Source organism: Stegodyphus dumicola, chromosome 1 (assembly GCF_044657685.1).
Source record: "Stegodyphus dumicola isolate Sdum_Otavi_A_Nest chromosome 1, ASM4465768v1".
Taxonomy (NCBI): domain Eukaryota; kingdom Metazoa; phylum Arthropoda; class Arachnida; order Araneae; family Eresidae; genus Stegodyphus; species Stegodyphus dumicola.
This window is the reverse complement of record NC_140768.1, coordinates 194,504,097-194,518,014: the sequence shown is the minus strand read 5'-3', so window position 1 is coordinate 194,518,014 and position 13,918 is coordinate 194,504,097.

Genomic DNA, 13,918 nt, shown 5'->3' with positions numbered 1-13,918 from the left:
CTTTTGACGAACCCATCTACGAGACATTGGTACAGTCCACCTAGATCGACGGACCCATACTTGCTTGGAAGTTATGCATTATCAGTGGAATATCTTCCGTTTTATGTACCATCTGTCCATAGTTTAGTTGGCAGAGCAGTGGAGTGTAGAGATGTTGACACAGCTATCCATTTCATCTGCATGCTCCGAGTGAGCTCCATAGCTTGTCAATCATTCAACACTAATGTTATATATGTAACTGTAACTGTATCTATTATTATCTTTAACCATAACTGTAATATAGAATAGTAGATGAGCAATGTAGAATAAACGATGTTTGTGTACATCTTGTAATCATCACTGAGCACGTACCCAACACATCTAAAATACAACACATGGCGAATGTTGATTAAAAAAGAAAATCTTTTTTGAAGAACCATGCAGCCTCGGTAAAGATGTTCTAAACAAAAACATCATGGGAAGTTGTTTACTTTGAAATCGAAACTTATATGGCTGGTAAGTGAGTTGTTTATTTTTATTGGAAGTGGCTAAAAGTACGTATATATAAACTATTCAAAGTCCTAAATTAAATATGGATGGATTAAAGCCACCAAGTAATCTAAGTTTTGAAGGAAATTTAGGCAAAAATTGGAAGAAATGGAAACAAAAATTCCAAATTTATATGTTAGCGTCTGGTGGTATTACTAAATCACCTGAAATTAAAGTAGCTATTTTATTGCATATAATTGGTGAAGGAGCACTTGAAAAATTTAATACTTTTAATTTAAGTGAAGAAGATAAGAAGGATGTTGACAAAGTAATTGAAGCTTTTGAAAATTTTTGCATACCGAAAGCAAACGAAAGTGTCGATAGACATATATTTTTCTGTCGAACACAACATGTAGGTGAATCGTTTGATGATTTCTTAACCGATTTAAAGAAATTAAGTAGCAACTGTGGATTTGGAGAATTAAAAGATAGTTTAATAAGGGATAGAATAGTAAGTGGAATTCTAAATAAAAATCTCAAAGACAGATTATTAAGGGAAGATCAGTTAACATTGGAGAAATGTGTTAAAATGTGTAAAACTTCTGAATTAGCAGAACTTCAGCTGAAAACTTTAACTGATGAAAATAAAATAGAAGCTATCAAACGTAATAAATTTTGACCTTCAGAGAAAAAAAGTCAGCCTTCTAAGAAAGACTTTCATGTAAAACAAAAGCAACAAAGTACTAAATCTTCTTCAAACTATCATGGAAATAAGTACAATAATCCAAAACCATGTAGAAAATGTGGAACTTTTCATAAGTTATACAACTGTCCTGCTTATAATAAGATTTGCTTGTACTGTAAAAAGAAAAATCACTTTTCTAAAATGTGCACTTTTAAAAATGTTAATGTTGTACAGAATAATTTAGAGCATGAGTTACATAATAATGGTAATGAATATATTTTAGGGTCAGTAGAAGATACAAATCCATTTTCTAAAAATAAAACCGAATGGTTTGAAAAACTAAAAGTAAACATATCTAAATATTTATTTGTTGGATACTGGAGCTCAGTGTAATGTGCTACCATTGCCTAAATTTAAAAAAATTAAATTTAAGAGAGAAATGTTTGACTAAATCAAAAGTCACTTTAAATAATTACAATGGTACTACAATTGATGTAGTTGGAAAATGTAAATTATTATGTGAAACATCGAAAGGGGACAAGGATGAAATAGAATTTCAAGTCGTAGCATGTGATAAAACTGTTCCAGCTATTTTAGGTTTACCTACATTGCAAAAATTAAACCTAATACAAAGGATTTGTACAGTAAATCCTGATTCTAATGAAAAGTTACCAGAACTTTTAAAAGGGTATCAAGATTTGTTTAAAGGAACTGGGAATTTAACTGGATGTACATATCATATTAAATTAAAACCAGGAGCTGTTGGTAAAATAGAACCCTGTAGGAAAATTCCACTTAGCTTATTAAATCCATTAAAAAAAGAATTAGCAAGAATGGAAAAAGATGGTATTATAAAGAAAGTTAACCAACCAACAGAATTCGTGAATTCATTAGTGGTAGTAAGGAAAAAGGATGGAAATTTAAGAGTGTGTTTAGATCCTCAGCACTTTAACCAAAATATACTGAGAGAACATTATCACATACCAACCTTTGAAGAAATTTCATCTCAAATGACAAATGCAAAGGTCTTTAGTATTTTAGATGCAAACAAAGCATTTTGGCAAATTAAACTGTCAGATTCAAGTTGTGAATTTACTACATTTAACACTCCGTTTGGTAGATATTGTTTTTTAAGGTTGCCATATGGACTGAGTTCATCACCAGAAGTTTTCCACAGAAGTTTTTCTGAAATTTTTAGTGATTTAGAAGGAGTTCAAATATATATAGATGACTTATTAGTTTGGGGTAAAGATAAAAAAGAACATGATTCAAGATTAAAGAAGTTGTTGGACAGAGCCAGAGATAAGAATGTTAAATTTAATTTAAATAAATGCAAATTTGGGCTGAATGAAGTGAAATATATGGGACATATATTTTCTAAAGATGGTTTAAAACCAGATGAAGACAAAATTAAGGCTATTCTAGATATAAAACCACCAAAAAATGTGAAAGAATTAGAAACTTTCCTAGGAATGATTACATATGTTTCTAGATTTATACTTAATGTATCAGAATTGACATCATGTTTAAGAGATTTGTTGAAAAAACAAGTATTCGTCATCGATGGGGAAAGGACAGTCTGGGCCATCCGAAAAAGCTGCGACCATTCTCTTAACTCCTACCACGTCAGACTTCCTACCGTCATGTGCCTACTGGCTCTCCTCATGAGCTGCAGCGCGCTACTCCAGCCATACTTGTTCGGATTGGATCGAACTGCTGTAAAGTGTAATTTGTAGTTTGCTGTATAAAACGTAATAAATTTTGTATGCATATACGATTCTGAATTAATAATAAACCACTAAAAGGTACAGCTGGTAAAGAATATAGAACATAAACGCTTCAGACATAACGCTTGAAGTGTTTTATTTGGACGGCATAAGATATGTTGGTGAATCTTTACATTATGGTAACTTGGCGAAAATTAGGCGACCAACCCTGCTACAGCAATCTGCTAGTTTTGTTTTGTACGACATTTTGTTTTCACGAAGTAAAGGCATTTTTTTTTTTTTTTTTTTTTTACTCAACATTTTTTCCAACAATCTGCTAGCCGAATTACGCTTATACTATAACTTTTATGGAACAAAAATGCTTAATCATGACCACGGAGTATAATAACTCCGTGATCATGACGGCGAAATTGGGAGAAAGTGCAGAATCGCAAACTGCTTGCCGCGTTTTTAAGAACCTATTTTTACTTAAAAAAAATATCCCAGTATTGCACAAAAATGGCATTGCGCACACTCTTGACTTTATCTGTGTATACATCGACCTATTTTCACTTAAAAAGTCAAAGAAAATCGACAAAAATTCAATTCTTCTTACTCTTGTAAAAAGCGCCAAATAAGTGGACGATTCTGCACTTTAGCAGCGAAATTGTTTCTAAGTACTTATCAGCTAAAATCACGATCAGAATTTTCCGGAAAATGTCACATTACATGTCTCATAATCTCTCATTTCTCTGAGACAAAATAATCTGTGATTCGAACTGTGTACTTCTCAGATTACTGCTAAAGTCCCAGCTAGTAACCTCTATCGCCTTACCAAAATGTCGCCAAACTACCTGTTACCATATTCTAAAGATTAGCCGATGTGTTTACTAGGAAGACAAATTTCGGCAAACAAAATATATAATTATGTAAAAGAAATTTCGTTACCAGAGCATAAAAGTATCTATTATTGTACTTTAGATTTTCAAGTATCAGAAGTCGTGAAATAATGTAAGAGAATTTTGATTTAACATAAGAGATTCAATTATGAGGGAGTTGGAGCTTGACATGAAGCGCTTTTTTATTTATTTTTAATAAAACAAGATTGGTTTTGTATTTTTGAAAATTTTTGGCAGAAGAACAGTTTAATATTTTCTGAAACTAAAATTAAAAAATGGAGGACTGTTAATATTTGCAGTAATAACCGATATTCCGAAAAAGAATATTGTTTTCGATTATTTAAAAATATAGAGCAACTTCTGATGATGTCCATCTTTTAAAAAGGTACAAAACGGCAAACTAGAACCCTACTTTGTCATTGTCACCAGTAATGTATCAAAAAACATTGTTTCAGTTTTGGATGGGGGTATTCAGTTGCATACTAAGTTATGTGAATCACAGGAAAAAAAATAAGCATTCAAAAACTTGGAAACAGTCATTATGGTATTTCTAGGCAGAGTTTAGCATGATGAATTAATAATTTCAAAAAGTTGTGTAGTGGATTTGTCATTCGGAAAGCATTTTGTAAGGTTGGAATGTGTTCAGAATATCATGGTATGCCTTGAATAATAAGAAGAAATGCTTACCAGCAAGGGTCAGAATTCAAAAGAGCCAGGATTGTTGCCTATAGAGAGTGTGGATTATCGTTCTGTGATATTGCCCGTTGTCGACATCCAACCACTGTTAAGCGAGTATGGCATGTAAGGAATGCTGAGGATTATACTGAACGGCATGCAGGATCTCAATGCCGTCCCATGATTAATACCCGAGAGGACAGGCATATTGTGAGGTCAGCCCTCCAAATTTACAACCACATCACACCATTAGTCAGAAAATGGGCATGTTTGCAGCATGCCCAGTATCTGCTCATACGGTGTGTCAACGTTTGCTTCAGCATGGACTATCAGCATGGCGTCCATTACTTTAGCTTTCCTTGACAATGCAGCACAGAGAGAGACGGCTACTGTGGTGTGTCCAAAAACAAAGCTGGATATAGGAAGGGCACAATGTCGTCTTTTCAGACGAGTCCCGTTTCTGTGTGCATTATTCTGATGGTCGTATAAGTGTCTAGAGGCTCCAAGGAGACTGCACATTGCCTGGTTGCATTCAGTATCGGCATAGGAACCCTAATGTGATGGTATGGGCAGCCACTGTGATGACATGGCACACACACCTCTAGTTTGGATCGATGGTAATTTGAATGCCAGATCGGTACATTTCTGACATCTTACATCCAGCGGTTATGCCCTATCTTTGAGGCCTGCCAAACGCAATCTTCCAACAGGATAATACAAGACCACATGTTGCACATTGTGTTCTGACCTTCCTCGATACGCAGTGTATTTGATTGCTGCCCTGGCCTGTACGGTCTCCAGATCTGTCACCCATTGAAAACACCTGCTCATGGTTTGCTGAGGAATGGCCTAGCAACCCTCTCCATCTAATACGATTGATGAAGTGTGGCATAGACTTGAATCAGAATGGAATGAGATGCCGATTTCTGTCATTCAAGCGAAATTCTACTCAGTGCCTAACCGGGTAAGGGTCGTTTTAGCAGCCAGGTGGAGCAGTTGTTTTGACTGATTTTGCACCCTTGTAAACCCCCAAACTGCTCAGAAATTTAATCATTTTGTCTTCATGCCATACTATTTACGTACAATAAATATTTTTTTATTTGCTTTCCTTCATGCTGTAGCAATTTTAATGGCTATTAGTGTATTATTGATTAACAGTTATCTAAGAGACTTCAAGAGTAGGTACTTTACATAGTTTATAAAACTATTGCATATTTCTGTATAAAAAATTATTGATGCAAGATAGATAGCGCCTAAAGACTTCATGCAGCCATCAATGCAGTTGACAACACATTCATATTAGATGATTTTCTTTTATACGTTTCCCACCCACCAGTAGATTGCAAATAAAAAACAAAGTGACTTACAATTACAACATAGCCAGAAGTCCTGAAGTAAACATTAACAATATATACAAAGCCAAAATAATTATATTTGCATAATATGTGCATGACACTTTGTTACTAATAAATATCAGAGTGCCTTTCATCAAATTAATATTTTAACAGATGAAAAATTAAGTTTGACACCATCATAAGCAACTGCAGTTTTTTATTATCATAGTGGCAGGGATATCTTTGAAGATATAATTAATGGCATCATTACAACAAAGTGAAGTATAGTAAAACCACCCTTTACTAGACAGTTACATGATCTCTATATATGTGTACAGTGGTTCTCTGCTTCGAAATCAGGAACTGTCTATTAACGGGGTATATCTGATAATGTGAAGTGTCCATTGCTGGTGGCTCGACTTACATTATCATCATGTTGGGAAAATATTTTGCATCATGACATAATTTATGTGCATAAGATACATAAAACTGTTTTGAGTGATATCGGCTGTAAATTTAGAAAGACGCTTGGTACACTCCCTTATTAAAGTGGCTTTTCCATAAGTCTCAGGCATTGTTTAAAATTACATAAAGCAGTCAAGTTGATTCATGATGAATTACTAACTCTATCTCAGATTTTATTATACTTATGAAAGCTACAGATCTTATTTAATAAAAAGCACCAGACTGTCTTATTGACTAGCCATTTAGTCGCTCTCATACCATTTGTCATTGTGCATAATGATATAAAACTAATGCCTTAGTAGCATTGCTCAGTCAACATCATGATATTCATTAAAATTTTCTAAGGGATAAATCAAACAAAAATGTAAGCAAAAGTCTTCTAAAAGATCATCTTCCCTAGAAAATACCATCCAGATTTAAGATAAAAATACAGCATGTCTTCTGAGAAGAAAATAATTACTTACAAAATCATGTTTCCAACACTAATAAAGCACCTAATTATATATTAAAATTTCAAAACAAGATTTACACAATTCATATTCAACTAAGTCTTGCATATCTATTACAGTCAAAACTCCTTAATTCGGACACCCATAATTCGGAATGATCTATAATCCGGACCTCAAAACTAAAAACTTTCTGCGCATGCGCCGCGTTGACACATGCGCATAGGCGTTTACGCGTGCGCGTAAGACCTTTTACGACTGCGCATATGAGTGTGCGCAAGTGCAGAATACGTTTTCGCGTGTGCGTTTTAAGTATAATGGACGTATAAGCTAAAATTATCTAATTATCTATTTCAGTTAATGTTGATGATTGCGTTGTTCCTTAATTTTCGAATTGGATCCGGCTTATTATTTTTTGCAGACTCTAAGAGCAATTTTATAAAAGTAAGCTTAAACTTTCGATTATATCAAATAGAATTTCCGATATATATTTGTCAATATGTAAAGGATCTAAAGCGAAAGTATGTTTTGAAATCCGAAATCTGTTTATCAATTTCACGCTGCTTGGCGGGGGGATCCCCGCGGCGGGCGCATAATGAATTGGAAGTTGATCTGTCAGCACTATCCTTATCTTCAGCGCAGATGTTTTTATTTTATTTGGCTTATAATTCCTTACCAAATGTAGTATTTCATCTCGATATGCTCCGATATCTCGATATCAAAGATGATATGATTTAAAACAAGTTCCTCGTCATTATAATTCGCTTTCGATAGCGAAGAAAGTGACAGAGGTTATTGAAAACGAAAAAAATTCGATTGACAAATTAGTCGGTGTTCTAGACACAGCAGTTATAGGACTTGAACAGCTGAACAACTGTTCAAGTCCTATAATTGTAACTGAACAAGAAATTATGTCTGTTTAATAGAATTAAAGAGAAAGTATTATCACATAAAACGAAGCAACTTAAACAACTTACATTGAAAGAAATGTTTAATAAAGTAAACAAATAAATATTAAGCTTTTTCTTTTTGCAAATTTTGATACCCTTTAGATCATAATTGTTCTTTATTTCATAATTTACGGTTTCATATTTTTAATTTTAGAATTTCTGCATGCCAACTTACGAGATTTAAACTGATGATCTATAATCCGGAATCGCCGAAGTCCCGACGAGTCCGGATTAACGACTTTTGACTGTATTTGGCTTCATAAAGTAATATATTGTCTAAAATGAAGTAGTTATAAAAAACATGTATTTTTCTTAATGATGATTATATAAAATTTCTTAATAGAATGTTTTTTCTGAGTAAATGAATTAGAGTTTAAAACAATAAATCTAATAGTGCTATAATAAAGCTTTGTAGGACTAAGGCTGGATTTTCTGCTAATTTGTACTTTAGATTTTTTTTCTGCTTTGTGGAACTTTTCTCTTCTTCATAACATCATGCTTTTAATGTACCTTTAAAAGCTAATTAATTAATTTTGAGAAGTATTTTGCTTGAGAGATGCTCTCATGGAAGCTAATAAATGATATTTGTCTCATACCTGCTTTTCCGATTAGAAAATACATGAAAGACCAAGCCAGCCATGACTTGCCTGAGATCAGCATACAAATGTTTTGTGTCTTTAAATATGAAGCTAGGTTAAGTGATGTATGTTTAGTAAAACTCTTAATCTTTATAATAAAATATATCATAAATATATTATACCTACATAAATATGTATCACAGAACATTTGCTTAGATACAGCTAGGATAACTTCACTTGTTGATGTTATTTTGCACAGATTTTTTCATCAAAATTGTCTCTGAAGTAATGTGCTATAGCTCTGCTTTGAGATTTAGAATGATGTCAGACAAAACTGGACAAAATTTATATTTTCCTAGATCCAAATTTGCCAACTTAATGGAAATAATGCTTATTCATCACATGAAGTAAAATTCTGAGAAGAAAAAAACAAACAAACTTATGAATGCATTTTAATGAAAAATTAATGAGAAACAGCAATACCAGTTTCTAGGAAATGATGAAGCTAACAAGTTATGTAAAATACATTTCATCAAAAAGTAAAATCTTCTATTAATGATTTACTATAAATAAATTATTAGTAGTTATGTGTACATTTGAGAAAGAGTATGAAAATCATCAGTACAGCGAATATGTTCTACTGATATTATCACTTAATGCACTTACCATTTCACTGTTAATAGATAAAAATATAAAAATTTCCACAATTTGTTTGCAGAATGAGTGTGGATGAATCTAAACAACATAGGAACATTTCTTTAGATCAGGAGTTCTCAACCGATGGTATGCAAAGAAGAAAAGTATTTTTAACTATTAAATTAAAAAAATTAAAACCCAACATCCTGATTGAGTTCAGGAGTGTTGGTGGTACAGTCAAAAGTCGTTAATCCGGACTCGTCGGGACTTCGGCGATTCCGGATTATCGATCATCAGTTTAAATCTCGTAAGATGGCATGCAGAAATTCTAAAATTAAAAATATGAAACCGTAATTTATGAAATAAAGAACAATTATGATCTAAAGGGTATCAAAATTTGCAAAAAGAAAAAGCTTAATATTTATTTGTTTACTTTATTAAACATTTCTTTCAATGTAAGTTGTTTAAGTTGCTTCGTTTTATGTGATAATACTTTCTCTTTAATTCTATTAAACAGACATAATTTCTTGTTCAATTACAAAGTTCCGCTGTTCAAGTCCTATAATTGCTGTGTCTAGAACACCGACTAATTTGTCAATCGAAATTTTTTCGTTTTCAATAACCTCTGTCACTTTCTTCGCTATCGAAAGCGAATTATAATGACGAGGAACTTGTTTTAAATCATATCATCTTTGATATCGAGATGAAATACTACATTTGGTAAGGAATTATAAGCCAAATAAAATAAAAACATCTGCGCTGAAGATAAGGATAGTGCTGACAGATCAACTTCCAATTCATTACGCGCCCGCCGCGGCGATCCCCCCGCCAAGCAGCGTGAAATTGATAAACAGATTTCGGATTTCAAAACATACTTCCGCTTTAGATCCTTTACATATTAACAAATATATATCGGAAATTCCATTTGATATAATCGAAAGTTTAAGCTTACTTTTATAAAATTGCTCTTAGAGTCTGCAAAAAATAATAAGCCGGATCCAATTCGAAAATTAAGGAACAACGCAATCATCAAAATTAACTGAAATAGATAATTAGATAATTTTAGCTTATACGTCCATTATACATAAAACGCGCACGCGAAAACGTATTCTGCACTTGCGCACACTCATATGAGCAGTCGTAAAAGGTCTTACGCGCACGTGTAAACGCCTATGCGCATGTGTCAACGCGGCGCATGCGCAGAAAGTTTTTAGTTTTGAGGTCCGGATTATAGATCATTCCGAATTATGGGTGTCCGAATTCACGACTTTTGACTGTATTAAAAGTTTTTCAATTTTTTTTAGATGGTACGCGTTAGTCAAAAGGTTGAGAACTGCTGCTTTAGATTAAATATTAGAAGAAAATGATAATTGCAGTTTGTCAAATTTGTAGATTTCCACAGTGATTAAATTTTTTTTGGTTAACATTAATATAAATAACTGTTGTAATCATAAAACATTGACAGCCATTAGAAGCATAGCATTACAGAATACAGTAGGTAAAATCATATTTATTATGCAGATAACTTTTAATACTTGACTTAACTGTACATGTGTAAGCAAATCAGTTAGACTTGAAGTACATGGTTTAAAAAACAGTTAAAGTTGGAATATACCTTTTCATACAGTCATTGCATGAACATAAACAGATACTGGATGTGCACCTAGAATGTGTGAGAAAATGAGATTTCAATTATTACCAGTGTTCAGCTGATGTAGCCATGGGTAGACTGTGGTGTGTTAGTGTTTTTATAATCATAGGCCTGATATATTCAGTATATAACAGATCTGATGAAATCATAGATCAAGGGATAAATAGATCAGTAAAAAAATGGTGGGAATTTAGTTGTTCTCTGTTATGTGCCAGACATTCCTTGTTGATCACTAGTTCTAGACAACCTCTAAAGATAGACAGCAGTGAGCTTCGAAAACCTCAGAGTAATACAGTCAAAAGTCGTTAATTCGGACACCCATAATCCGGACCTCAAAGCTACAAACTTTCTGCGCATGCGTCGCGTTCACGCATGCGCACAGGCGTTTACGAGAGCGCGTAAGACCCTTACGGCTGCGAATATGTTTGTGCGCATGAGCGTTTAAATTGTAACGGAGTTACACGCTAAGCTAAAGTTATCTAATTCAGTTAATGTTGCCGATTGCGTTGTTCCTTAATCTTCGAATTGGATCCGGCTTATTATTTTTTGCAGACTGTTAGAGCAATTTTATAAAAGTAAGCTTGAACTTTCGATTATGTCAAATAGAATTTCCGATATATATTTACTACAAAGCGAAAGTATGTTTTGAAATCCGAAATCTGTTTATCAATTTCACGCTGCTCTGCGGCAGAGGGGAAGGGGGCAGAAACGTCATTATTAGATTATGATAGATTAGAAAGATTATGTCAAATAGAATTCCCGATATATATTTACTAATATGTAATTTGTATCTACAAAGCGAAAGTATGTTTTGAGATTCGAAATCTGTTTATCAATTTCACACAGCGGATTGGAAGTTGATCTGTCAGCACTATCCTTATCTTCAGGGCAGATGTTTTTATTTTATTTGGTTTATAATTCCATACTAAGTGTAGTATTTCATTCTGTCTTTGATATGATTTCAATCAAGTTCCTCGTCATTATAATTCGCTTCCGATAGTGAAGAAAGTGACCCAGAGGTTATTGAAAACTCGGTATTCTCAACACAGCAATTATAGGACTTGAACAGCGGAACTTTGTAACTAAACAAGAAATTATGTCTGTTTAATAGAATTAAAGAGAAAGTATTATCACATGAAACGAGGAAACTTACATTGAAGGAAATGTTTAATAAAGTAAACAAATAAATATTGAGCTTTTTCTTTTTGTAAATTTTGATACCCTTTAGATCATAATTGTTCTTTATTTCATAAATTACAGTTTCATATTTTTAATTTCGTAATTTTTGCATGCCATCTTCCTGATTTAAACTGATAATCCGGAAAAATCGATAATCCGGAATCGCCGAAGTCCCGACGAGTCCGGATTAACGACTTTTGACTGTAATAAATGATTCATCAGATTTTAAAAACACTGCCTTTTCATAAGTAGTATACATACAATAATTAATTTATGGAACATTGATCACATAGCACACTTCCAAATGGCTATTGATTTCACATTTTTTGTATCCTGAGTTTCCATACTGCATCATCTATCGCATTTGAAGTCTTCCGTTGGGCAAACATTAAGGAGTACATTTTTGTACATAATGTGCTAGTAATACATTACGTACAAAATGTACCTGGTATTTTTGTACATAATGTACCTAGTGCTCACATAACATACACAGCAAAACATTTGTTGTACATAAAGAAAATTTGGATAATTTCTCATTCTTTACTTAGATTCAATCATTATAATATGCATAATATTTTCAATATTAGAATTTTTAAATCTGATAAATCATTTACAGAGTAGCCCTAAACAATGGCACCTGTTCAACTGCACATTAAACATAGAGGCTGTTTTTTTTTGGGGGGGGGTGTTTAATTTATTTGATTACAGTATAGTAAATTGGCTAAGGGTAGAGATACTTTCAAAGAGAAATTAGCTCTCATACATGCGGAAAACTATGAAAACATACGTGCAGCCAACCCGTTCACCAGAATGTGAACTCATGTCGAATTATCAGTATTCAGCTGCTTTACTGCTAGCGAAGCCAAAGCTAGACATTTTATCACCTAATAGAATAACTGTTGCTTGCAAATTATGCGTTCCCATTCCTGCCAAAATTCTAAACATTTTGACGCTCCTATGTCTTGCTGCCCATTGCACTCATACAGGTTGCCCTGACCACCGATGAGCATTAAGCGTGAAGGCAACTGGAATGTAATGGACCATACGATTACACTTGGTTTCAGACCTATATGGGGATGCATAATGCATGACATAATGTGGCATTTTGTTGATGCAGACCATGGATGTGATCCTTGATGGTGTTGATGTATTAAGATTCATCTGGAAAAAATGAATTTATATTATTTATCCTTCTATTTGCAAAGTTCTATGCACAACTATAGCTGTAGTCACTTATAATGTTCTAACGAGGGTTTGGTTAGGTTATTTGAATATGGCAAAGCATCTAAGGGCTGCTTATTTTTTCTACCAAAGTTAGCTGAAACAATGGTCACTTTAAAAAAACTACTTTAATTTTTTGCTATGTAGCACCTACTTAGTTCTGAACTGAAGAATAATATAACTGAAACAGCCATACATACAGATTATGTTATCTTAATCAATGAGTCAAACTAGTGAGTTCATTGCTTAAGCATTCACCAGCTTTAGGAAAACCAGATCAAGTAGGATAGTGTATTTTTTTTAAACATAATTAAGTATCAATGTGCTTTAAAATGATAATTCAAATTGTGACAAAGGTACTTATTGATTATTTACTACATCTCAGATTTTTAGAGGTAGTTATTTCCCAGCAATGATGTCTGTGCGTTTTCTTTGGTGGAAAAGTGCCAATAAATAGTATTTAACTGTAACAGTCATGTATAATCATAACTGACTTCTGATAATTGTATATGTAATTTTATATTCATTTTTGTTAACCATGTTCTCATTTTATAAATATGGGTCTTTTTGATTTGCTAAAAATAATGAAAACAGAAAACTGTTCGTTTTTTCTAGTTTCAGTCTGCTATGTCATGGGATTGTAAAAATCTCATAGAATGAAATAATAATCATTCCAAAAGAATATTGCAATCCTAGTAAAGTTCTGATACATGCAAATAAATCATTATGTGAAAGAAAGGAAATTGGTTTGAGGGAAGCACAGCTTATTAATTTTTGTTCATTACAGTTCACAAAGTGTATAACTTACTCAAAATAAATCTAACATTATGAATTTTGGTACTTTCTAATTTTCTGGATCTCACCAGAATGCTGTGAAAAATTATTGATGTTCTAAAACATGTTGCGAAGAAAAATTTATGTGGCTACACATGTCACTAAAAATCATTTATTATAACATTCTCCCAGACAGCACTTCTCCAGATATTTTCACCAGTGTGGTTGCAGATTATGATCCCTCCTATGGG